General features: G+C 40.9%; 1 protein-coding gene and 2 pseudogenes across 8 annotated transcripts in view; 1 reads left to right on the top strand and 2 right to left on the bottom strand.

Annotated features, from left to right (window-relative positions):
• The window catches only part of DENND4A (DENN domain containing 4A), a 147,585-nt gene extending 122,795 nt beyond the window's left edge, over positions 1–24,790 (bottom strand). For 4 of the 8 annotated variants that reach the window (XM_063638849.1, XM_055278093.2, XM_063638851.1 and 1 more), the window contains exon 1: positions 24,091–24,330. The gene's annotated coding sequence lies outside the window, so the exon portion shown is untranslated. Of the gene's footprint in view, positions 1–24,090; positions 24,389–24,673 lie in introns of those variants that run through there. The other 4 variants (XM_063638850.1, XM_063638848.1, XM_063638853.1 and 1 more) reach the window with 4 other exon arrangements.
• On the bottom strand, positions 753–2,850 carry LOC134736608 (dnaJ homolog subfamily B member 14-like; annotated as a pseudogene).
• Positions 9,097–9,602, top strand: LOC134736610 (large ribosomal subunit protein uL11-like; annotated as a pseudogene).
• Positions 24,791–27,998: the final 3,208 nt, after the last annotated feature.

Raw genomic sequence — 27,998 nt, 5'->3', positions numbered from 1 at the left:
CCACCACGCCCGGCTAATTTTTTTGTATTTTTAGTAGCGACGGGGTTTCACTGTGGTCTCCATCTCCTGACCTCCTTGATCTGCCTGCCTCGGCCTCCCAAAGTGCTGGGATTACAAGCGTGAGCCACCGCGCCCGGCCATCATTTTTCTTATTACTTATTTGTAGAAGAACTTCTTTGGATCCTGCTTAAATGATCACCAAGAAACTGCAAATTCCTATGGGGGAAAATGTGAGTCCTCGTCATAAATTTTAGCAGCCCTTCAAGGACATACACATCAAAATTTGGTGGCCTTTAAAGTACTGGAATCGTAAATGACATAACTACACTTTACTGTTGAAGACTCTTTTAGTTTAATATTTATAGCCATTTCCTCATATTTTCTTTAAAATCTATCAGTATAGCATTTCATTTCTAGGCATGTATATATATAGTAATTCATAAAACTAGCAGGCCGGGCGCGGTGGCTCACGCTTGTAATCCCAGCACTTTGGGAGGCCGAGGCGGACGGATCACAAGGTCAGGAGATCGAGACCACGGTGAAACCCCGTCTCTACTAAAAATACAAAAAAATTAGCCGGGCGTGGTGGCGGGCGCCTGTAGTCCCAGCTACTCGGAGAGGCTGAGGCAGGAGAATAGCGTGAACCCGGGAGGCAGAGCTTGCAGTGAGCCGAGATTGCGCCACTGCACTCCAGCCTGGGCGACAGAGCGAGACTCTGTCTCAAAAAAAAAAAAAAAAAAAAAAAAACTAGCAAAATGATATTCTACATCAGTTCATTTATCTCAATATATATTTTGGAATATAACGGCAATATTAAAAATATCAAGTCCCTCTAAGCTGATAATACTATAAGATTTTATACAAAGTTAAAGTTTTTGTTTTTTCTTTTTGAAAAAGTTTCACTGTTTAAAGTCCACATATTTGCCACCTTGATAAGGAAAACGGAAATGTGTCATGTAACATTTATTCCATCAATTTAAACTGTCTCATGGAGCAAAACACTAAAAGAATTTAAATAAAAAAGCAGCAACCTGTATGTACACGAAATGATCATTCCATAAATATTTACATGACAAGGGAAAAAATGGAGAATTACTAAAACTGGAAATTGCTACAGGTGTGATAATCCTTTCTCAAGACATTTTAGTTAGGAATCATGTAAGCTTTTAAAATGAAAATAATTGTAGAAGCGTAACTAAAATATTCCATTTTAGTTTTCAGTTAGTATTTAAAAGAGCCAGTAGGTCATAAACAGTCCAAGATTTCAGGAACCAACTATTCAGTTTAGTTTTCAGTATCAGATCTTTTCCTTCATCTCTCATGATGAAACTAAACTTACAGAAAAAATAAAGAGCACGCTAAAAGGTATAAATAAAAATTCCAGTTCATCCTCCTTTATAAAGACTGGTAAGCCGCTCTAATTCTTTACAGCTGTCCATGCTCAAGGCATCTGCCTTCCTTCGGAGTCGATCACGACAGTATACTTTTGCTGCATACTGCATATCTGTTTTTTGTTGTCTTTCTTACCAGCAGTTATTTCGAATATTAGTCACATAATCTTCCTCCACACTCTTTTCTGCCTTTTGTAATAACATTCCTTTATATTCATTTTTAAAGTCTTTGCTGACATAATAAAAAACACCCAACTTTTCTGTCTGCATTTTAATAGTTTGTCCTGTTACAGATCTGGGATATAAGGAATAAGGAGGATTAGAGACCATCAACTGGCTTAATGACACAAGGATCAATATAATTATGGGCATCAGCTGGATAAACACAGAAAAACCTTCATCTCCTCTTTCCTCTTCTCTTTCATGTCCACTATGTCGATGCTGATGTTGTTGGCTATAACCAGCTCTTCCATTTGAAAAAGAATGTACACTACCTGAAGGAAATCCACCCCCAAAAAATATATTAAACAAGTCTTCTGGAGTTATATCAGCCTCACAACCTCTATAGAAATTAAATCTGCCATTGTTTTGGTGGTTACATGCTTGTTCTTCATTGCCCGTGAGGTCATACTGTTTTCGCTTTTCTGGATTACTTAAAACAGCATAAGCATTTCCAATCTTTTTAAAAGCATCTGTTGCTCTAGGTGCATGGTTTTTGTCTGGATGAAACTTCAAAGCAAGCTTTCTATAAGCTTTTTTCAAATCTTCATCACCAGCATCTTTCGTAACTCCAAGTACTTCATAGTAATTTTTACATTTGTTTATGCGCTGGCCGAGGGCAGTGGGTAGCGCTTCTCCTCCTTCTGCAGGAAGCGCTGGGCCTTCTCACAGTTGCCGGCGTTCAGGGCCTCCCAGGCGATCTCAACACATTTCTCAGCCTCATCCCTGTTCCCCTCCATAGCTTGCTCCTTCGATTTTATTTTCAATTACATTAGCAACACCATTATCACTTCAATGTTTGGTGATTTAAAGGTCTAGAGATAGGAAACCATGACTCCGATTCTCTCATTCACTCATCTGACAAATATTTACTGAATATTGAAATGGACATGTATCAGTTTTATTTTTGACCATGTAGCATTTGAACTCCCTTTCTATGTTTAGAAAATCTGCCACTGTATGTATCTTATAAAAAAGGCTGGATGTCCGAACCAATCATAAAAGCGGAAAAAGACCAGATATTTGGCCAGGCATGGTGGCTCATACCTGTAATCCCAGCACTTTGGGAGGCCAAGGCGGGCAGATCATGAGGTCAGGAGTTTGAGACCAGCCTGACCAATATGGCGAAACCCTGTCTCTACTAAAAATACAAAAATTAGCTGGGCATGGTGGCACCCGCCTGTAATCCCAGCTACTCAGGAGGCTGAGGCAGGAGAATCGCTTGAACCTGGGAGGCGGAGGTTGCAGTGAGCCGAGATCGCGCCACTGCACTCCAGCCTGGGCGACAGAGCAAGACTCCATCTCAAAAAAAAAAAAAAAAAAAAAAAAGATTCATTCGATTCATTCTCAGGGCTGTGTCCACCATGTGAGGATACACGAAGTCAGCAGTCTGCCACCCAAAAGTGGACCCTCACCAGAACCTGACCTTGCTGGCATCCTGATCTCGGACCTCCAGCCTTGAGAACCGTGGGAAATCAATTTCTATTGTTTCTAAGCAAAAAAGAAAATCATTCTTAGAGCAGTGATATACAGCACCTAGTGGCAATGCTCCAGCAATGGCATCCAGTGGCATCAACGGTGTGTTCAACAGGAAAAGCATATGGCATAACTTTGGCTATGGTCTAGCCCTGAGGTTTGTTTCATATTTGTTCTCTGAGTCTGGTTCTCTAGTCTTCTAGTCATTTCTGTAAGCCAACCAATATGCTTCCAATAAATTCCTTTTCTTTTGGTTCAGCTAACCAGAATTAATTTCTGTCATTTGCAACCAAAAATCCTAAAATGGTACCTCTATCATGTGCCAGGGTCTGGAGAACCAGGCACTAAAACACAACGACAAATGAGACATGACCCTGCCTTACAGGGGTTTAATAGAGAAGGCAGACAAGAAAACAAGCAATATAATACGTGATAAGTCTATAACAGGAGTAATCACAGGAAGCACAAGAAGGACACACAGCTTAGGCTTGAGGAGTCAAAAAAGAAAGACACCATCTAAATTCTGAAATATCAGTAGGTGATAGAGAAGAGATGGAAGGGGATTCCACATGAAAGGAGGAACAAGCACAAGGGATATCACCTTTTCTTTACTCACCATTTCCTTCCTGGACAGTATCAAAAGTATATTTGAATATACCTCGATAAAGTTAGAGGGAAACATATTTGAAAGATAAAAGTGACAAAAGGAAGACTGGTCACTTTTGTCGCTTTTATCACAAACCTCATGCTTCAAACATACACATACCACTGCTGTCGCCTCCACAAATCTGGCTAAAACTACTTTCCTTGTCTCCTTCTCATCTCAGTCACTTCTCAGAACAGTCAACCTGGGCTTTTTAGGGGTTTTTTTGTTTATTTGTTTTTGGTTGGTTGATTATTTTTAATGGGGTGGAGGAGGAATCATGAATGAGTGGATAAAGGAATTGAAAAGAGAAGTAAAGGTGTTAATCAACTGTAATCAGGGTAGTGAAGCACAAGGCATTCTGCCAACTGCCCACACTGGTTTTGCTTAACAGTAGGTACAATTTTATGAAGAAAAATACTGATATGAAATGTTTTATTGGCTGGGCGTGGTGGCTCATGCCTGTAATCCCAGCACTTTGGAGGCCAAGGTTGGCGGATCACTTGAGGTCAGGAGTTCGAGACCAGCTTGGCCAACATGATGAAACCCTGTCTCTACTAAAAATAAAAAAATTGGCCAGGCACAGTGGCTCATGCCTGTAATCCCAGCACTTTGGAAGGCCAAGGAGGGTGGCTCACCTGAGGTCAAGAATTTGAGACCAGCCTGACCAACATGGAGAAACCCAGTCTCTACTAAAAATACAAAATTAGCCAGGTGTGGTGGCGCATGCCTGTAATCTCAGCTACTCAGAAGGCTGAGGCAGGAGAATAGCTTGAACCTGGGAGGTGGAGGTTGCAGTGAGCCCAGATTAAGCCACTGCACTCCAGCCTGGGCAACAACAGCGAAACTCCATCTCAAAAAAATTAAAATAAAAAATTAAAAAATTAGCCAGGCATGGTGGTGTGCACCTGTAATCCCAGCTACTTGGGAGGCTGAGACAGGAGAATCGTTTGAACCTGGGAGGCAGAGGTTGCTGAGTGAGCTGAGATCGTGCCACTGCACTCCAGCCTGGGCAGCAAAGCAAGACCCTGTCTCAAAAAAATAAAATAAAAATAAAAATAAACTGTTTTATAAAATAACCTATATATGCTATTTTCTCTAAAACTATAAAATTTCAGAATGACATTGATTTTAGAGATTATGTTTTAAAATTACATTAGGCTTATACAATGTATTATTTTTGCTTTTTTAAAAAACATTTTTATGGATACTTAATAGTTTTACATATGTTTACTTTTTTTTTTTTTAAGAGACAAGGTTTCACTCTGTTACCCAGGCTGGAATGTAGTGGCACAATTATAGCTTGCCTTAACTTCGAACTCCTTGGCTCAAGCAATCCTCCTGTCTCAGCCTCCCAAGTAGCCACCACACACAGCCCATATGTTTACTTTAATAAAAAATATGCACTTCATAAGCTTTATAAGCTCTACCATTTTCAGTCATCCGCTGCATGAAGGTCCAGGCTTATACAGGAAAAACTACCATAAAAGTAAACTAACAAACCAACCACTATTAGAAAAATTTGAGACCCCATCTCTACAAAAAAAATTTTTTAATTAGCTGGGCATGATTGCTCATGCCTGTGGTCCCAGCTACTCAGGAGGCTGAGGTGGGAGGTTTGCTTGAGCCCCGGAGGTCAAGGCTATAGTGAGCTATGATCACACCACTGCACTCCAGCCTGGGGACACAGCGACACCCTGCCTCAAAAAGAAAAGAAAAGAGGCCAGGCATGGTGGCTCACGCCTGTAATCACAGCACTTTGGGAGGCTGAGGCAGGCAGATCACCTGAGGTCAAGAGTTCGAGACCAGCCTGGCCAACATGGAGAAACCCTGTCTCTACTAAAAATACAAAAATTAGCCGGGTGTGGTGATGCATGCCTGTAATCCCAGCTACTTGGGAGGCTGAGGCAAAAGAATCACTCGAACCTGGGAGGTGAAGGTTGCAGTGAGCCAAGATCACGCCACTGCACTCCAGCCTGGGTGACAGTGCAAGACTCCTCAAAAAAAAAAAAAAAAAAAAAAAAAATGCAATAAAGGAATCTGAAAGCAAATGATCAGTGACATCTCATTCCCAATTCCCAAAATGACATCAAAATTATATAACAAAAAGTGATTTGAGTATTCTACAATGTACAACTGCCTCTTGAAAAAGGCAATCATTACTACTGTGTGAAGGACAGGGATGAAAAAAAGTTTTAGTTTAAGTTTCATTAAGTTAAATGGGGTAAAAATTCACTTCAGTCATACTGAACCATTTACAGTTTCCCCCTTTATACAACTCCATGCCACCTTTGCAAATTCAGTTCCTCCTATCAGAATATCTCTATTCCAATGGTCAACTGCTATGTAATATTGGAGATCTGTTCTTCGAAGCCTTCCTTCCTGTTTTCTCCATGAGAGACTGTCATTCTCTTTTCGTATGATTCTAGAGTATCTTGTGTATATCTCTACTATGATTATCCCATTAATACTCTAATTATTTCTTTGAACATCTATTCTTCTCAACTAGATTATGCACTGAGAGTAAGCAATGTTACACCCCCATCTCTGTAAATATCTGTTTTAGCACACTCCCTGGCAGAGAAGAGGCAGTCAATAAATGTTTGCTAAATAAAGAATGATGTGATGTATTAATGGTATTAATATTAGGTTAAAGAAGGTATATATCATCATACACATATGCTCATAAAATAATATGACTCAAACTTCCAATTCTGTATGCAGAAGCTAATCACCTCTATTGTTTTTTACTTAAAAAAGGGAGACATTTTTAGTCTTCACAATAATCATGTATAGATTGGGGATGAAATAATTTTAAGTTTCCTACTATATATGAAGCCACCGAGCAGTATCTTTTTTATTTCATAAAAATCATAATTTTCTTAATCATTAAGTATCCCTTTGTATCCACCACCTTTTAGAAAGTCTATTTACCTACACATCTATCCTCTGAGAATTGTATGCCCTGTATCATTCCCCTTCCATAAAAATCGGGCCTGAAAGCCATGTTTTATGAACCTTTGGCTTCATCGGCCACAGCTGATTAGACCAGACAGAGATACCTGCTTCAAACTCAATTTTCTTCCAGAGGTTCAGAATGAAATCACAGAACCACGAGCGAATATATGAATTTAAGAGTTAGAAGACATGTCCAGCCATGTGCAGTGGTGAAAGACAACATGCAAAGTAAGAAAAATGAAGTGGAAAAGCAGGAAGACTCAGAGAAATCATGCTACCCCAGGGCAGTAAGAAAATAGCTGCATGGGGCGGGGCACGGTGGCCTGTAATCCCAGCACGTTGGAAGGCCGAGGCAGGAGGATCACTTGAGGCCAGGAGTTCGAAGCCAGCCTGGACAACATAGTGAAACCCCATCTCTACTAAAAATACAAAAATGAGCCGGCCATGGTGGCATGTGCCTGTAATCCCAGCTACTCAGGAGGCTGAGGCAGGAGAATCACTTGAACCCAGGAAGTGGAGGTTGCAGTGAGCCAAGATCGCACCACTGCACTCCAGCCTGGGCGACAGAGGAAGACTCTGTCTCAAAAAAAAGAAAGAAAAAAAGAAAATAGCTGCCTGGGTTATAAATTTCCAGTTCCTGATTTCCCTTCCCCTTCATGAGTCTTGGCTGTACTTCTATCATTGGGTACTGTGAAAACTCCAGCATCTTTGCCTAATGGGAACTAATTTCCCTTTTTTGGGTAAGCCAGGTTACATTTATTAAATTACAAATAATTTTTTTTTTAAGACAGAGTCTTACTCTGTTGACCAGGCTGGGGTGCAATGCCACGATCTCAGCTCACTGCAACCTCCACCTCCCAGGTTCAAGCGATTCTCCAGCCTCAGCCTCCCAAGTAGCTGGGATCACAGGCACGCACCACCACGCCTGGCTAATTTTTGTATTTTTAGTACAGATGGGGTTTCGTCATGTTAGCCAGGCTGGTCTCAAACTGCTCATCTCAAGTGACCTGCCTGCCTTGGCCTCCCAAAGTACTAGCATTACAGGTGTGAGCCACTGCATTGGGCCACAAACAAAAAAAATTGATTAAACAAACCTCAAAAAAGAAAAGCAAAATATCAGTTAATCAAGGAAGCAAAAAAAAAGTTTTGTTTAAAAAAATGGCTGTTAGGGTGGGCACAGTGGCTCACACCTGTAATCCCAACACTTTGGGAGGCCAAAGTGGGCAGATCATGAGGTCAGGAGTTTGAGACCAGCCTGGCCAATATGGTGAAACCCTGTCTCTACTAAAAATATAAAAAGTTAGCTGGGCATGGTGGGATGCGCCTGTAGTCCCAGCTACTGGAAGGCTGAGGCAGGAGAATCGCTTGAACCCGGAGGCAGAGGTTGCAGTGAGCTGACATCAGGCCAATGCACTCCAGCCTGGGCGACAGAGGGAGACTCCATATCAAAAGAAAAAAAGGCCGTTAAGCTGGTATCTTCAGATATTCCTCAGCACAATAAAATGAAAAATATTCACCAAACCTAGCAGGTTCAAACAATATTCTATAAATCCAACTTCAGTGTAGTTATGAGTGAGTATGAATAAAATTGTATTACAAAGTTCTGGTGTCCAGAAAAAATGACAGATTAATAGGGAATTTCTTAGACTTTATCTGAACAAATTATTTTTTAAAGAAAAATAGTATCAGTTACTACAATTTTGACCAAAAAGGGGGTGAGGTTTTTCTTCTCTGGTGATAACAGCCAGTCTTATCTAACAAGCCAAAGTAACATTCTATAGTTTTCCCCACCCATCTACACCCATTTATCTTAAAAACATGACATTTCAGAGTCCTCAACTAAAATACTCAGTGGTAAAATACAGTGACCTAAAAAAAAAAAAAAAAAAAGCGTTCCCCAGTGCCACAGTCATTACAGCTATACCTCAGAAATACTATATGTTAGGTTCCACATCACTACAATAAAGCCAATATCACAATAAAGGAAGTCACATGAATTTTTTGGTTTCCTAGTGCATATAAAAAGTTATGTTGCAGGCCGGATGCAGTGGCTCGCGCCTGTAATCCCAGCACTTTGAGAGGCCGAGGCGGGCGGATCATGAGGTCAGGAGATCGAGACCATCCTAGCTAACAGTGAAACTCTGTCTCTACTAAAAATACAAAATTATCTGGGCATGGTGGCACACGCCCATAATCCCAGCTACTCAGGAGGCTGAGGCAGGAGAATCGCTTGAACCTGGGAGGCAGAGGTTGCAGTGAGCCGAGATCATGCCACTGCACTCCAGCCTGGGTGACACAGCGAGACTCCGTATCAAAAAAAAAAAAAAAGAAAGCTATGTTGCTTTCAGCTCAGAGGAGGCCAACGTGCAACTTTCTTCAGTTGTCCCAAATCTGGGTTCACCTGACACCAGCTGCCTCCACCATGCCACCAAAGTTCAACCTCAATGAGATCAAAGTTGTATACCTGAGGTGCACCAGGGGTGAATTCAGTGCCACATCTGTGCTGGTCCCCAAAGACTGGTTCCCTAGGTCTGTCTCCAAAAACAGTTGGTGATGACATTGCCAAAGCAACTGGTGACTGGGAGGGTCTGAAGATAACTGTGAAACTGACTATTCAGAGCAGACAGGCCCAGACTGAGGTGGTACCTTCTGCCTCTGCACTGATCATCAAAGCCCTCAAAGAAGCACCAAGAGACAGAAACAGAAAAACATTAAACTAAGTGGAAATACCACTTTTGATGAGGCTGTCAACATTGATCGACAGATGAGGCACCTATCTTTAGCCAAAGAACTCTGGAACCATTAAAGAGATCCTGGGGACTGCCCAGTCTATGGGCTGCAATGCTGATGGCTGCCATCCTCATGGCATCATAGACAACATCAACAGTGGTGTGGTGGAACGCCCAGCTAGTTAAGAAGCACAACGAAAAATATTTCAAAAAAGGATCATTCGACAACTAAAAGAAAACCATTATATTTATACCATAGTCTAAGTATGCAATTGCATTACATCTAAAAAAAAAAAGTACATATCTTAATTTTAAAATACTTATGGCAAAAAATGCTAACAATCATGGGAGCCTTCAGCAAGTGGTAATCTTTTTGCTGATGGAGGGTCTTGCCTAGAGATGTTGATGGCTGCTGACTGATCAGTGTAGTGGTGGCTAAAGGTTCAGGTGGCTGTGGCAATTTCTTAAAAGAAGACAACGAAATTTGCCACATTGATTGACTCTTCCTTTCATGAAAGATTTCTCTGTAGCATGCGATGCTGTTTGGTAGCATTTTACCCACAGTAAAACTTATCCCAGAGTGCTGGGATTACAGGCATGAGCCACTATGCCCGGCTTGTTCCCAGGTTTAAAACAAGACAAACTGGCCGGGCGCGGTGGCTCACGCTTGTAATCCCAGCACTTTGGGAGGCCGAGGCGGGCGGATCACGAGGTCAGGAGATTGAGACCACGGTGAAACCCCGTCTCTACTAAAAATACAAAAAAAAATTAGCCGGGCCGGGCGCGGTGGCTCACGCTTGTAATCCCAGCACTTTGGGAGGCCGAGGCGGGCGGATCACGAGGTCAGGAGATCGAGACCACGGTGAAACCCCGTCTCTACTAAAAATACAAAAAATTAGCCGGGCGTGGTGGCGGGCGCCTGTAGTCCCAGCTACTCGGAGAGGCTGAGGCAGGAGAATGGCGTGAACCCGGGAGGCGGAGCTTGCAGTGAGCCGAGATCGCGCCACTGCACTCCAGCCTGGGCGACAGAGCGAGACTCCGTCTTAAAAAAAAAAACAACAAAAAAACGACAAACTTACAAGTGAAACTGGCCAGTCTCACGTAATTAAAGCTTAGCAAGATTGGGAAAATCTACATGTGAACAGCAAGTTCAGAGATAAAAACAAAACAAATAGTACTTTTATGAAATTTTCCAAGATTATATAGATAGTTCTAGTATTCAGAAAAAATGAAAAATGTTAAACTTAGAGTAAAACAAAGGTTTATGAAAAATTAAATACTGACTGCCATAAAAAGGATTTTAGGGCCCCACAAGGTGGTGCATGCCTACAGTTTCAGCTACTCAGAAGGCAGAGACAGTAAGATGGCTTGAGCCCAGGAATTTGAGGCCAACCTGGGGAATATGGCGAGACCGCATGTCTAGAATAAATAAATAAAAATTAGAAGAACTAAAAAACTTTGTTAATCTCAAGATACAAATTCAAGAGAAGGAAAAAGGCCAGGTGCAGTGGCTCACACCTGTAATCCTAGCACTTTGGGAGGCCAAGGCAGGTGGATCGTCTGGGATCAGGAGTTCAAGACCATCCTGGCCAACATCGTGAAACCCCATCTCTACTAAAAATACAAAAATTAGCCAGGCATGGTGGTGCGCACCTATAATCCCAGCTACTCGGGAGGCTGAGGCAGGAGAATCGCTTGAACCTGGGAGGCAGAGGTTGCAGTAAGCCAAGATTGCACCCCAGCCTGGGAGATAGAGTAAGACTCTGTCTCAAAAAAAAAAAAAAAAAAAAAGAGAAGGAAAAAAAGCTGTTTTTTTGTTTTGTTTTGTTTTTAAAGACAAGAAACTGTTGCTGAGGCTGGGGTGTGTGGCACAATCATAGCTCACTGCTGCCTCCAACTCCTGGGCTCAAGTGATCCTCCCACCTCAGCCTCTACAGGGGAACACTACCATGCCTGGCTAGCTGGTGTTTTTTGTTTGTTTTTGAGAAAGAGTCTCACTCTGTCACCCAGGCTAGAGTGCAGTAGCGTGATCTCAGCTCACTGCAACCTCTGCCTCCTAGGATCAAGCAATTCTTGTGCCTCAGTCTGCCAAGTAGCTGGGATTACAGGCATATACCACCACGCCCAGCTAATTTTTGTATTTTTAGTAGAGATGGGGTTTTGCCATGTTGGCCAGGCTGGGATTACAGGTGTGAGCCACAGTGTCTGGACTTTATTTATTTTTTTATTTTTGGAGAAATGGGGTCTAGCTATGTTGCCCAGGCTAGTCTCAAACTCCTGGGCTCAAGTGATCCTCCTGCCTTGGCCTCCCAAAGCACTGGGATTACAGGCATGAGCCATCACACCTAGCAGGAAAAAAAAAAAGGTTAAGTAAAGATTTATTGTAACTGTTTACAACAATGGAAGAAGGCAGAGGTATCAATAATTTTTAATGACATATTGCGGGCTCGAGAGATCCATCCACCTTGGCCTCCCAAAGTGCTGGGATTACAGGTGTGCACCACCCGGCTAGGCCCATTCTGTGCTCTTGTTCAACCTTTCTCTATAACATGCTTTCATTTATGCCCGAATAAAAAAATACAGTCTTAGTACAGCTACCTCCCTCATGCCTTAATCCAAAAGAGGAAAGGCTAGTTAAATGCTACAATACAGATTAAATGAAGATTAAAAGTAAGTAAAGGGCATTCCTAGAGTTTAAACAGTGCTATTAATAAGAAAAGTATGCTGAATTTTAAATAAGCAACTAATTAAGTGGTACAATTAAGAAATACTAATCATCATCGACGCCAATTTCAAATTTGTGACAGGACACCAAATGTTGGACCTCCTAGAAAGACTAATGGTCAACTTGCCATGACATTTTCAAAAGCTAGGGTTGTGTCTTTCACTTTAAAACCCAGGATTACTTGGTTAATTGTTTCATTCACTAATTCATAGCCTGGTGGAGAAGATACATAAATTAAAATATTTAAGGGCAACAATAGTTATAATAGCTTACTTACTGAATATTAGTCATAGGCCTTGTTCTAAGTACTTTACTTGCACTAGCAAACTTAAGCTTCACAAATACCTTATGAAGGCATCATTAACCCCATTTACAGGGAAGAAAATGAGGTACACAGAGTTAACACAGTCAAACAGCAAAGTCAGGTTTCAATCCCAGGCAGTCTGGGTCTGGAGCCAACTACTTTATCCTGCTTCTCCAATACTATAGTTCATTCCATAAATTCTTACTGAGTGCCATCTCTGGTCTGGGTGCTTGAGCTATAACATAGTTACCAATAGATTATTCCAGGAGGGACCCAATTATCCAGGTAAGAGCATGGATCTGAGAAGGCGTTCTAGAGAAAGTAATGCCCGGCTGAGTCCTAAAAGTTGTAATGGAGTTAGGTAGGCAAAAGAAAAAGGAAGGAGGAAACAAAGGCATTCCAGGCAGAAGGACTACATAAGCAATGGTCAACAATCCAGAAATAGTACGTATATTCAGCAAATCTTCAAAAAGTAGCTCTGCAGAGGTGGAGTGGAAAGTAGAAGGCAGAAATTACTAGTGTTAAGATTAGAGAACCAGGTAGAAGCCAAGTCATGGAGAGTTTTAATGACATATTAAAACTTTATCATGTTGACAATGGGGAGTCAATAAAGAATTTTCAGGTTTATGTTTCAAACATACAATTCTAGCAATTCTCAGAAGGTGAATCTCAAGGAGATAAAACTGAAGACAGGAAAACTATGAAAAGGTAATGAAATAGTTCCTAATAACGCAGAAGTTGGAACAAGATGCTGGGGAAGTGACTGATCCAAAAAATATTCAGGAGATAAATCCAGCAGAATTCAGTAAATAAATGGATGTAAGGAATGAGAGAGAGAGAGAGGGAGATGGAAGAAATCATGAATGATTTCAAAGTTTCTTCCTTGGTTGATGAAGTCAACAGTAGTCAATGATGTCTTTGAAAGAAAAACTATAGATAGGTAAATAAAGTCCAGTTTGGACAAGAAGAGTTGAAGTGAAGACGATAAATAAAATAATCTAATCTGATGCTTTGGAAAGACACTGATGCTGGAAAAAATGGCCTGGGGAGTAATGGGTAGATACATGGTAACTGAAACTATAGGGATAACTGTAACTTAGAACAATGTGAAGGCTAAGAAGAGCAACTGGCCAACTCAGAAACACCACTGTTTATGGGACAGGCAGACAATACACAAAAGGGGATGGCATAGTGGAAGTCATGGGGCAGAGTTTCTTGAGAAAGTATTATTGTCACTGGTTACTTTACAAGAGCAAGTTTAGTGATATGAAAAAGTAGAAATTAAACTACAGTGGGATAAAGAGTAAATAAGAGAAAAAGGATTTTAGGGCCCCACAAGGGCCCTTGTCGTTGATACAGACAACTCTATCAATTTTCTCATCTGCAAAACTGAGATAGTAGATGACTGTGAATACTGAACAATGTACTACATGGGACCTCACATATAATAAGTGTTACAGGCCCTCATAGACTGTTTTCACCCTTGTTCACCACACCTAGCCACATCAGGTGCCTTTCTGCTCTCAAACATCCCAGGCCCCTTTGCATTGCAAGGCTTTGCACTTGATATTCCTCTTTCCTCACTCAGCTCTTCACATTTCTGGCTCCTTCTTGCTTGTTGAGTGTCAATCTCCCAAGAGATGGCTTCCCCAAGAAGTACTCTAAGGACCCTCTTTCGTTCATTCTCTCAGATCACCCTGTTTTACTTCCTTCATAACCCTTACTACTCTTCGAACTTTTCTTATTTATTTAAAGATAATATGCCAAAGTGATTAAGAGTGCAGGCTCCACCATCAGACTGGTTGCAAACTGCAGCTTTGTCATTTACTAGCAATGTGGCCTCGGAAAGTTGTTTAACCTCTCTCTGTGTCTTAACTTCTTCATCTTTAAAATGGGCGAAATAACACACACATACACATACCCTGAAAACAAAAAATAAAATAAAAATAAATGGTCAAAATGTCAAAATAATTATTTACCTCATAGACTTCTTGGGGGAGTTAAATTAGCTAAAACATACAAAGTTACTACAAGAATACAGGTACATTTTAAGTGCTCAAATATTATTACATATTTGTTTAGTTGCAGTAATCTTAATGCTCTATCAAAGAGCATTTATCAATATGTACCACTAAAAATATCTGAAGCAATAATAATTCTTAGTCCAAATGTAAAGATGTCAACTAACAACCAAATGAAGAAGTGCTATTCTGACTAAACCTCAGGAAATACTACTGATGGAAGGGATCTTTTTTTTTTTTTTTGGCCACAAAAGTTCGGAGGAAAAAAAACACATCTGAAGCTAAAGATCTTTAGTTGAGCAAGGGAAATTTTTTATAAGCTTTATATATAATTACTATGTAATTTAGATCAATTTATTAAAAAATAAAACTAAAATACAGATGTCAGGGGAAAAGGTTTGATTTAAGTAACTTTGGGAAACTTGAAACTGGAAACTCTAACAACAAAAAGAACTGTACATAAGCACTGCTCTTTTTTGGTAAAGGCATTTCTCATGGAGATACAGGTTAACAATTCTAAAAGTGCTGTACATGGACGATGGGACTGAACAAATAAGTTAATGGATGTCAGATGGCTGGGCCAGATTTCTCACTTTTGGAGAGGGAGGTAATAGATAACAGAGTAAAGCTAAAATGAACTATATAGTACTGATAGTCAAAGACATCAGTATGAACTCATGTTTACCTCAATATAGATACAGATAATAGTTATATATGTGTATACATACATATATTTTCCAGGTCTATACACTGAAAAGGCCTAGAAGTCATGATATTCCAACAGCAATGAGCACACTGAGTAACCAGCTCTTGGTTTCTCACAGGGTTCACCAAAAAACAGAACCAGGGATCCTTGGAAAAATGGCTGATTCTAGGGCTGGGGCAGGAAATATACAAGATGAGTCTGGAACTTCTTGTAGTGCCAGAAAGTAAGGAAGTACTTAAAAAACAAAACAATGGAGTATGTCCTATTGGTAGAACAATTTGAGCAACAAAATAAATAAAGTAGTATAGGATTATGACCCCAAGTATAAAATAAACATCTATGAGTCCATACATAAATAAATGGTTGAGTAAATATATAAACAGGGAAGAAAAAAAGACTATCCATAGCAGAAGAATTCCAAATAATTTTATAGACAGCTCCCCTTTAAGAAAACAGACCCACTGACTAAACCTCAGGTATATACACTATACTATAGTGTATATACTGAGTGTGGTCTACACTTAATGACTTGTTTCCAAAAAGAAGAGTATGGGAAAACATCACAGTAGAGAAACCTGGCAAACACTAGCTCAGCCTGGTGACCCAGGTTAACAATATCAGTGATAAGCCGTACTGATAATATTTCCCCTTGATATGATGCAATGAGAGTGGCACTTTATCTCTGTGACTGTCCTCCCCCAAACCCATAATCCCAGTCTAACCATGAAGAAAACATCAAACAAACCCCAACTGAGGGACATTCTACAAAATCCCTGACCAATACTCCTCAAAACTATCAAAGTCATCAAAAACAAGGAAAGTCTGAAATGCCATCACAGCCCAGACAGGCTAAGGAAAGATGTTAACTAAATGTATTGTCGTATTCTGGATAGGATCCTGGAACCAAAAAAGAACCTTAGGTAAAAACTAACAAAATCCAAATAAATGAATTTTAGTTAGTAGTAATGTACTAATATTGGTTCCTTAACGGTGACAAATTTAACATTGAAATGTCAGATATTGGCAACATGACGAGACCCCCATTTATTACAAAAAAATATATATATAGGGGAAACTGGGTGCAAGGTATACCTTAACTCTGTAACTTTTCTGTAAATCTAAACATAGTCTATAAGAAAACATTTATTCAAATTAAATAAAAGTAATAAAAATATGGGGAAGTTATTGCCTTAACCAATCTGATTTTAGTCCTTTAAGTCATGTATAGTGGGTTGGACAAAAACAGAAATACAGGTAGTATTGTGCAAAATAATCTCAACATTGATGAACCATTTATAATACTGTATGTGTGAGTGCCTATAAGCCATTTTTTTATGTGCACATTTTGATTCCTTAACTGGTAAGCACTACAGGAGCAGAAAACCCTCCTCCAAGCAGGTAGGAGGCCACTCAAATTTGGGACTAAAGCAAAACTGTGGTACTAATTGTATCAATAAAAATTCCACCTGGGCCGGGCACAGTGTCTCATGCCTGTAATCCCAGCACTTTGGGAGCCTAAGGCGGGAGGATCACTTTAGGTCAGGAGTTTAAGACCAGCCTGTCCAAGATGGTGAAACCCCACCTCTAACAAAAAATACAAAAATTAGCAAGGCATGGTGGTATATGCCTGTAGTCCCAGCTACTTGGGAGGGCTGAACCACAAGAATTGCTTGAACCTGGGAGGCAGAGGTTGCAGTGAGCCACCACTGCACTCCAGCCTGGGTGACAGAACGAGACTCTGTCTCCAAAAAAAAAAAATTCCACACAGCTTTTGTAGTGGTAAATATTTTTTTTGTTTCTAAATGAAAGCCGAAATACAAAGATCCGAAATTTATAAAGGCTGGGCATGGTGGCTCACGATTATAATTCCAGCACTTTGGGGGGCCAAGGCAGGCACATAGTTTGAGACCAGTCTGGGCAACATGGCAAAACCTAGTCTCTACAAGAAAAAAAAAAAAAGTTAGCCAGGAATGGTGGCATGTGCCTGTAGTCCCAGCTACTCGGGAGGCTGTGGTAGGAGGATCATTTGAGCCCAAGGGGTTGAGGCTGCAGTGAGCCATGATCACACCACCGCACTCCAACTTGGGTGACAGAGCAACATCCTGTCTCCAAAAAAAAAAAAAAAAAATTATTAAATTCTTTTTGTTGTTACATTGTTTTGTACATGAGACATTTTTATTTTTGAAAAGTTTTAAAAATAAAATTACCAAAAAATGTAGTATACACTCACATACTCATGTATGAAGCATTAACATGTTTCATTTTTGCTTCAGATATATATTTAATAGAAAATAACTATATAATAGTTATCACATTGAATTCTGAAACACTGAAACACTTTCTCATGGTCTCAGAAAAGGAACATAACTAAACATACTAGGAGAAAGTACATTGGAAAGCTCACTATCAACAATATATACTATAGGACAAAATTACAGTAACTTGGGTCCATATTGGTCACTGTTCAAGAGATCTGGAAACTTCAAAAGCCAAATAAAAATAAGTTTTCCTAACATTTGTAACTATCCTGAAAATACCTAAAAACAAAAAAACTTACAAATCAGTAAGAAATCAAAGAATTTGATAACACTAACTGCTGGCAAGGATATGAAAAAAACAGAAATTGTTTGCAATATCCTATAAATATCTTATAAAGGGAAAAATATTTATATCCCAGGACCCAGCAATTTGACAGTCAGGTATATGACCTGGAGAAACTATGGCATGTTGCTTCAGGAGCTACAAGAATATTCATGAGGCAATGTTTATAATAGATAAAAAATGAGAACAATTTAAATGCTCATCAATAGAGGAAATGATAAATTGTATATATTCATTCACTGGAACACTATACAGCTGTGTAAATAAATGAACTAGACCTACAGTGTCAACAAGGATTGAGGGCAGAAAAAAATAAAATGAAAAAAGCAAGCTTTAAAATCCATTATACCATGACATAATCATATTAATAGCTGCTTAAACTTACTAGAACATACATGTTTTTTTTTAGTACCAGGCTCAGTTTTAACCACCTTATATAAATTAGCTCATTTAGGCCAGGCACAGTTGCTCATGCCTGTAATCCCAGCACTTTGGGAGGCCAAGGCGGTAGGATCGCTTGAGCCCAGGAGTTTGAGACCAGCCGGGGCAACATGATGAAACCCAGTCTCTAAAAAGAAAAAAAAATTAATAAAAGTAAGTAAAACAGGCCGGGCGCGGTGGCTCACGCTTGTAATCCCAGCACTTTGGGAGGCCGAGGCGGGCGGATCACCAGGTCAGGAGATCGAGACCACGGTGAAACCCCGTCTCTACTAAAAATACAAAAAAAAAAAATTAGCCGGGCGTGGTGGCGGGCGCCTGTAGTCCCAGCTACTCGGAGAGGCTGAGGCAGGAGAATGGCGTGAACCCAGGAGGCGGAGCTTGCAGTGAGCCGAGATCGCGCCACTGCACTCCAGCCTGGGTGACAGACCGAGACTCCGTCTCAAAAAAAAAAAAAAAAAAATAAGTAAAACAAATAAGCTTATTTAATTTTTACAACAATTGTATGAAGTGCACACCTCTATCATCCCTATGTGATAGATGAAGACACTGAGGCACGTCAAGGATTAAATAACTTACCTAAGGTCACAAAATTAAGTAGCAGAGTCAAGATTCACACCAAGGGAGTATGATTTGAAATGTACTCCAATGTACATGTTCTTCAAAAGCACCCAAAGCAATGCCATGTCATTGTTCATATATATAGTTTATTAAAAGATAAACTAGAAGGATACAAATCAAATTCATTACAACAATTTCCTCTGGGAGGGGAGATGAAGGTGAGGAGGATAAAACTGGGGAGAACAAAAGGGACTTTAACACGATCTGTGATATTCAAGAAAAGTATAAAGTTCTACATTGCTCTTTTAGAATTCAATGTGATAACTATGATATAAATAGTTATTTTAAATTAAATATATATCTGAAGCAAAAACGAAATATGTTAACATTTTATATGTGGGTATGTGGGTGTATACATTTTTGCTATTTATTTTTAAAACTTTTCAAAAATAAAAATCTCTCATCTACAAAACAATATTACAATAAAGTTAGGAAATTTAATAAAGTTCTGATCTTCATATTTCAGCTTTCATTTGAAAACAAAAACAGCTAAACTGTGTGAGCTTATGTATGTATATACACTTTAACATACATATGGAAACACATTTTTATACAGATCAAGGGAGACAGGTTTTAACAAAGTATATCAGAAACAGTATCTCTCTTACTATACATTTTAATGACTCACTATTCTCAGTGAAAATAAAGTATAACACTAGTAGGAAAATTCCCTTGATATCTTTCTACCTCTTTATCTTTTGTCTCCTCTCTCTTGCTTTCTACTTGTGATTTTTAACAGAAGGAAGCACAAAGAAGGAACTAAGAAAGTGTCACACATTTTAAAAATAATAACGGCCATAGATGAATATATATGCAGCCCTTCTAAATATAGGATTCCCAAACCTACAATCAAGTAACGTTTCAAAAATTTATTTGTAAATTTGTTGTCTAGAACTCACAGCATACCTTCCCATGAAGAAAGTTACAAAAGGATATGAGCACCAGGAAAAAAATACTGCCTGAGGTGCCAGGCTATTGGCAGAGAAACAGGAAAAGCAGAGTACACAATATGTACTGATGGTCCAAAAAGCAAAAAAAGCATTCTGACCCAGAGTCTGAGGGCAGAAATCACTATTCATTTATTTACCTTTGTAATCTCAGTAACTAGCAAATTATCTGGCATCTCATAATCAAAGACCATTGCCTACTGACTGATGAAGTAATGGGGAAATGACTAAGAGGAATCCATCAATAGGTGGCACTGTCAACACAGAACAGCTTTGGTGGAGGAAAGAAAAAGCTTGGAGAGAAGCAATGTTTAATGACACAAAAATCCACATATGTAAAAGTATTACAAGGTTAGTGCTGGTTTTTTTTTTATTTTTTTATTTTTTGAGACAGAGTCTTCGCTCTGTCGCCCAGGCTGGGGTGCAGTGGCATGATCTCGGCTCACTGCAAGCTCCACCTCCCAGGTTCACGCCATTCTCCTGCCTCAGCCTCCCGAGTAGCTGGGACTACAGGCGCCCGCCGCCACACCCAGCTAATTTTTTGTATTTTAGTAGAGACAGGGTTTCACCGTGTTAGCCAGGATGGTCTCGATCTCCTGACCTTGTGATCCGCCCGCCTCGGCCTCCCAAAGTGCTTGGATTACAGGCGTGAGCCACTGCGCCTGCCAGTGCTGGTTAAGAGAACACCTTCATCTAAATTACAAGTTGTGTCTATTATTGTGTAATGCAAATAAGCATGATATTTTGGGTTAGTTTTGCTAACAATGAATCTTAAGATAGTCTTCCTACTGTAGCAATAGTTATTTGGGATTTTCAGTATTTTCTCCTATGACCCTTGAAAATATTTCAATGTCTTCTTTGTAATTATAAAAGTAATAACTGGCAGGTGCGGTAATCCCAGCACTTTGGGAGGCCAATGCAGGCAGACTGCTTGGGCTCACGAGTTCAAGACCAGTCTGGGCAACATGGCAAAATCCCATCTCAAAAAATACAAAAATTAGCCAAGCACGGTGGTGCACGCCTGTAGTCCCAGCTACTTAAGAGGCCAAGGTGGGAGGATGGCTTGAGCCCAGGAGGTGGAGGTTGCAGTGAGCTGAGATCGCACCACTGCACTCCAGCCTGGGTGATAGAGCCAGGCCTTATCTCCAAAAAAAAAAAAAAAAAAAAAAGTAGTAATTATTCAGAACAGAGAAAAGCATAAAAACTAAAATAAAAATTACCCATAATCCTATCACCCAGGGATAACATCTCTTACTATTTTATATGTCTCCTGCAAATCTTTTTGCCATTTACATGTATATGTTTCTTTATATTCTAATTTTTCTCTTAACATTATATTGTACTTTCTTATGTCAGTACATTTTTAAAATGATTTTTAGAAGCTGTATCCACCATATAGATAATCATTAATTTCACCATTCCCATATTATAATGCATTTGACTATTAAAATTTTTCCACTCTTATAAAATGCTAAGTTTTAAAAAAACTTTTTGTTTTTTGAGACAGGGTCTTACTCTGTTGCTCAGTTTGGAGTGCAGTGGCACAATCATAACTCAGGGCAGTCTCAAACTCCTGGGCTCAAGGGATCCTCCTGCCTTGGCCTCCCAAAGGGCTGTAATAACAGGCATGAGCCACCTCATAGGGCCTAATCACTTCTTAAAAGTACATTTCTACATTGGTCTTGTAGAATTCAAAGTGATAACTATGATATACAATAATAAAGTGTGGTGTGCTTGACTCCCTCCACCCCCAGCATCCTCCCACAAATTCTACTGAATAAAGAATCATTCTAGGGTATTAGATAAAAAAATAAATAAATAAATAAGAAAGGAAGAAAAATGTATCAGCTATTCTCAGTCACTCTTCTTCTACCTGTGGTAGGAAAAAGGAAAAATCCCACAAAAATAAGTCTCTGACATCAGAGAAGGCAAGAATAACAAGTCAATTTTCCTGCTAGAGCAACTTTTGTTTTCCACCTAGAACGCACCATCTATTTAATTCCTACTTATTATATACCAAACACCTCTATCTGCATCAGTGCTTCAACTAGGTTTTGTAGGACATAGAATGCTTTGAAAAATTCTGCAAACAACAAAATATAATGTAACTAATACCACTCAGTGGAAAACCAAGTTTTATAATAGCAGTTATAAGATTAATAACTGGCCAGGTGCGGTAGCTCATGCCTGTAATCTCAGCACTTTGGGAGGCCAAGGCGGGCAGATTGCTTGGGCTCACAAGTTCAAAACCAGTCTGGGCAACATGGCGAAACCCTGTCTCAAAAAATACAAAAATTAGCCAAGCACGGTGGTGCACGCCTGTAGTCCCAGCTACTTTTATTTTACAATTCTATTAATCCCAGCTAATTTTATTTTACAATTCTGCCATAATTTTTTCAATGAATTAATAAATGTCATGCAGTCTCTTACTTCTTCCAGCCTCCCAATTATACTAAATACTATTCAAGTTACCAGAAATAGGACAACAGTTCCAGGAACTTGAGAATCAATAACTCTTTAAACCAGTGGTAATTCATGTGGAAAAGTTCAGAACAAATCAGCATCAACTTCCTGGCTCTCTTGCACAGACAAAAAATTCATATTGCTTCACCAATTTTCAAAAATGTAAATTTGTGTATATAAGTTTAAAACTTGGGCCAAAATTTATTTATATTTATTCCCAATTTGCGACTGGTATCAAGATCAATTAACTTTCTTAGCAAGTACATTGTTATAAAATTCCACAGTGATCCCAGAATGGAAGGGGCTTAAAAAATAATACAAAACAAAAATTAAACTCCACAGTGAAGTAGGTCTATGTTTAATCATTCAGAAAAAGAAAATTATGTAACATATTATATATAATGATGATGATAACATATGCTATTCTGGACTCCTACTGAGAGCTGTGGTTCAAAGGGAAATTGTGAAAATGAAGTAAAAATTGCCGAAAATGTTTAATTCTGCCCAAAACAAAGTTTCCAAAAAAGAAGCCAAATATAATATTTTATTTTAAGTTCAAACAGGGTTCAAACAGCTCAGAAATTTTGTATACTTAAGTTTTCAGAAGTCGAATCCCAGAACCGCTATCAACATAAACTGAATAACTTGCTCAAGAGTCCTTACTTATTACCCAATCTTAGGTCCCCCAGAATACTTTTTAAAATAATCCCAAATGTACTACAATAGATTAGCGTAACCGGGGCTACGCTGTTTACAGGTGTCTCCACCTCCTCCCCCAAGGAGAGAAGAGGTAGACTAGGGTAAACAGAAAATAGAATGAGACTATATACACACCAAATAACAGCTTGTAATCTTGTAAAACTGCTTCTTTTACATTCGGGCTATTCTTTTCATTAACGTATCATACATTTTAAAGAATAACATATTCACAGAGTAATACAATTTCTGCCCTCACGGGTCTCTAGTTGGCTGACACGCGTTTTCTCCTCAAATAAATACATGCCTGTTGACTGATGCCTGTCCTGCTGTTGCAAACAAGAAATAACTGTCCTATAAGACAAAAACCTCTCTCTATGGCTCTAGGCGTAACCATACGTTTGAATTAAAAGCACATTGGAACAACAACAAAAATCTTCCAGCACATCTGTCATTTAAAAGCAAGATAATGAAAAGCCGTCGCTGCGACCCAATTTTAGGACACAAGCTTTTTACTGTTTTTCCTGCCCCCCATCTCCAGAAAGCAATAAACTTCAAAGGGAATGGTGGTAACCTGGAACCGTTCCCTTCCCCCACCACCCCCCCCCCCCCAAAAAGACTAGAAAAAAACTGGCCAACTTGGACGCTGGCCGCGCTCACGCAGAACCCGTGCCCGCGGGCCGGGGAAGGCTGGGCAGACCCTGGGAGGAAAAGTGGGCCTGCAGGCACCCCGGGCTCCCCCCGCCGCCTGTCTCAGATACCGAGCAGGTGGGATTCCGGGAAGCCACCTCCGACTTACGTAACAGGCTTGTCAAAATCCCAGATCCAGGACCTCCCCCTCCCCGCCCCCACTCCCAAATAACAACAGCCCCAGGCCAGCCTGGAATAGAAAATCTGGAATGAAAACACAGAAGCCCCCCACGCGTCCGACGCAGAGACGCGGGTGCTACTCTCAGCACCGCCGCGCCATCCCGGGGCGGACCGAGCCATGGAGCACCTCCCGGATCTCAGGAGCTCTCGGGCAGAGGTCGCGGCCATCCGTGCCGCCTCCCCGAACCCGCCCGCCCCGCTCCCGCGTCCCCGGCTGTCACCTCTCCGGGCCGTGACAGCTCCACCTGCCACCGCTGCCCGGGTCGCCGCCCCTGCACTCACCTCCCAGCTGGCTCCCATGCGAGCAGCGGATCAAGCTTGGAGAGCGGCGCCGGATTCCCTCACGCGCGGTAGCGGGACACGAGGGGCTGAATGCCGCGGCGCTCTGAGCCCGCTTAGCTCATCCCCAGCCCGGCGCTCCGCCCTCCGCGGCACCCCCGCCCGCCCAGGCCTGCCGTCTCAGTCAGACGGGACTCCCCCTCCCCTCGCGGCAGCCACTGCCTCCGCCTCTTTCTCCGACTGTAGCCGCCGCGGCCACCGCGACCGGCGCCATCTTGGCAATGACGGAAGGGGCGGGGGCGGGAATCTCGCCCGCGAGCACCAATCGAAGGCCAGATCTGGCCCGAGTGGGAGGAGAGGGCCGGGTTGAGGGTCGTGGGGTCCTAGCGCCAAACTGACGATGGGGCGGAGAAGGTGGGTGGGACTAAGTCGCCCTAGCCCTTGACGTGCGGTGTAGTTGGGGAAACGCACCGTGGTTCCCGGTCGGGTCAGGAGATCCCAAGCCCCAGGCTGGCGTGGGCGAAGCGTACAATCCCTTCACCTTTCGTCACCCAGAGGCACAAGAATCCAGTTCGCGCTAACTGACCTGTTTCTTCTTTCCTCCCCGGCACTCTGGGAGTCCTGAGATTGCCTTGCTTGGTTCGTAGGTCTGAGCAGCTGCTGCTCCTCCACCAAGGGTGCTCAGATTCTCCAGGAAACTCCCTTAAGGGTTAGCAGCCGCCGAGTAGGTTTCGGTCCCAAGAGATAAAGGTAAAGCGGGGAATTCAGGGGGTTTCTCCAAAAAGTACGTTGATGAAACACCTATTGTTGACTGACGGGGTGTCGATTACTTTGGATTAATTTGATACGGCCTACTTAAACCTGACTGTGGCTCTCCACCATGGATGGCTGTTGACAGATGAGGTTAATAAAGCCTGATTACCCCCACGGGGTTGCTCGGGAGTTAAATTCTATAGTACTTGTGAAATACTTAGTATAGTGCTTGAAAGTAATAAATGTTAGACATTATCCCATGGACAAATGAAAGAAAAACAGAACCCCCAAAATCCCTGTGCTTTAAAGTCAACTTTTGCTAACTTGCATAGCCTTTTACTAACCAAGTTTACAACTTTATTTCCTACCTCCAGTTCTTTCATTGTATTCATTCATTCAGCTAACAAACATCGATACAGAGGGTGCACAGTGGTGAGGGAAACAGAAAACCTCCGCCTTCAGGAAACTGCAGTTTAGTGGGAGAAGAGGGACGATAAAAAAGTACTTCAGCACATTTTAAGGGGAAGCATGCTATAAAGATTATAAAAATAACTCAGGCCAGGCGCCTTTGCTCATGGCCATACTCCCAACACTTAGGGAGACCGAGGCAAGAGGGTCGCTTGAGCTCAGAAGTTCAAGACTAGCCTGGCAAAATGGCGAAAACCCTGTCTCCACCAAAAATACAAAAAATTAGCCGGGCGTGGTGGCGTGCGCCTGTGGTCCCAGCTACTTGAGAGGCTGAGGTGGGAGGATCGCTTGAGCCCCAGAGCCGGAGGCTGCAGTGAGCCGAGATTGTGCCACTGCACTCCAGCCTGGGTGACAGAGCAAGATTTTGCTTTAAAACAAAACAAAAAAAACAATAGAGTTGCATACTTTAAATATATATAGTCCTCTGTATGTCAGTTAAAGCTGTAAAAAAAAAAACTTGTTTTTGACACAGAGTCTTGCTACGTTGCCCAGGCTGGAGTGCAGTGGCCTGATCATGGCTTACTACAGCCTCCCTCCCAGGTTCAATTGATCCTCCCACCTCAGCCTCTGGAGTAGCTGGGACTGCAGGTACCCACCACCACACCCGGCAAATTTTTCTGTTTTTTGTAGAGACTGTGTCTCACTATGTTGCCTAAGGCCGGTCTTGAACTCCTGGGGTCAAGTGATCCACTCACCTCAGTCTCCCATAGTGCTGGGTTTACAGGCATGAGCCATTGTGCCCTACCTTAAAAAGCTTTTTTTAAAGTCCAGTTGGGAACCCTCGCACTTCTTTACCTATTGGACACAGATTTAGCCTTTCCTTAAAGTGTTGCTAGATGTATCAGGTCAATTCCTCTTTAAGGAGTAGCTTGGCATATCAAAATATTCCACTAGCAGCAAAAGCACTCTTTTAGTTGGTTATACATATATATGTACATATATATATATATGTACATATATATGTGCATATATATATACACATATATATGCGCATATATATACACATATATATGTGCATATATACATATATATGCGCATATATATACATATATGCGCATATATATACATATATATGCGCATATATATACATATATGCGCATATATATACATATATGCGCATATATATACATATATATGTGCATATATATATACATATATACATATATGTATATATATACATATATATGTGCATATATATACATGTATATGTGCATATATATATATACAGAGTAGATGAAAATGTTATAGATATATAGTTGCATGTAGCATACACAGTGAGATTATAAAACCTTTCAAAAGTTTAAAAGGTGTGAAGGTTTTTTTAATCAGAGAAAATAGCTTCTTAACAATATTAATAAACAGTAGAAAACCAATACGCAGCATTTGACTGTGTACCCAGGAAGTATCGTACCTCAGAGCCCCCCTTAACAGTCATATCAGGAGTCCTCTCAACACTCCAGGCATATGTGACTATAGTCACAGTTAAACCTAAACCCTAGATGTGATTTGGGCAAGGGTTTCTAACAATGTAGACATGAGCCAAATAGAATTTTTTGGATAATAAATTTTGGCCCCATGCCATTTCTGAAATTATCATATTTTATATGTGGAACTGTATCCGGCTATTTCTTAGAAGTTATTTCAAAATGCTGTGATTTGAATGATGTATGAAGGAAAACTATGAAACCAATAACCATTTAAAGCAATGGAAGCGCAAGCTGTTGTACAGCCTAATCCTCTCCACCTGTTAAATCTATGTACCTTAATTGCTATACCAGAAGTTTCTCACATCTTTAAATGAAAACCTGGAGCCTCTATAGAGCAATCCTTTTTTTTTTTTTTTAAGACAGAGTCTTGCTCTGTCGCCCAGGCTGGAATGCAGTGGCGTGATCTCGGCTCACTGCAACCTCCACCTTCTGGGTTCAAGCGATTTTCTTGCCTCCCGGGTAGCTGGGATTATAGGCGCCCACCACTACGCCTGGCTAATTTTTGTATTTTTAGCAGAGATGGGGGTTTCACCATGTTGGCCACGCTGGTCTCGAACTCTTGACCTCAGGTGATCCGCTCTCCTCAGTCTCCCAAAGTGTTGGGGTTACAGCCATGAGCCACCACACCCGGCCTATAAAGCAGTCCTTGATAGCTATGCTACAGGGCTTCCTTATGGGTGAGAAAAACTACCAGGGATCTATGGCCTGTTAGAAACTATTTAGATGTGTCACAAAGCAGAATCCACATTGACAAATTGTATTCACTGGAAACAGCGTTTGAGTGACATTCCAATGTATTTAATCAAAAAACTAAAATTTATTAGCAATGTGGTCAAATTATCCATTTGTTTCTTAAAAACACACACCTGATGAAATTATTTTTGAAAGAAATTATCTGCCAGCCTGGGCAACATAACAAAACCCCATCTCTACCAAAATACAAAAATTAGCCCATCATGGTGGTGCATGCCTGTAGTCCTAGCTACTTGGGAGGCTGAGGTGGGAGGATCGCTTGAGCCCAGGAGGCAGAGGTTGCAAAAAAAAAGAAAAAAGAAATAATCTGAACAATTTTCAAGGATAACAGTAAGAAAAGTCATGTTAGAAGTGACAAATTCTGAAATTCTGGCTGGGCATGGTGGCTCATGCCTGCAATACCAGCACTTTGAGAGGCCGAGGTGGGAGGATCACTTGAGCCCAGGAGTT

Source organism: Symphalangus syndactylus, chromosome 5 (genome assembly GCF_028878055.3).
Source record: "Symphalangus syndactylus isolate Jambi chromosome 5, NHGRI_mSymSyn1-v2.1_pri, whole genome shotgun sequence".
Lineage (NCBI taxonomy): Eukaryota > Metazoa > Chordata > Mammalia > Primates > Hylobatidae > Symphalangus > Symphalangus syndactylus.
Note: the sequence above shows the minus strand (reverse complement) of the source record. Positions and strands in the feature narration are given on the sequence as shown.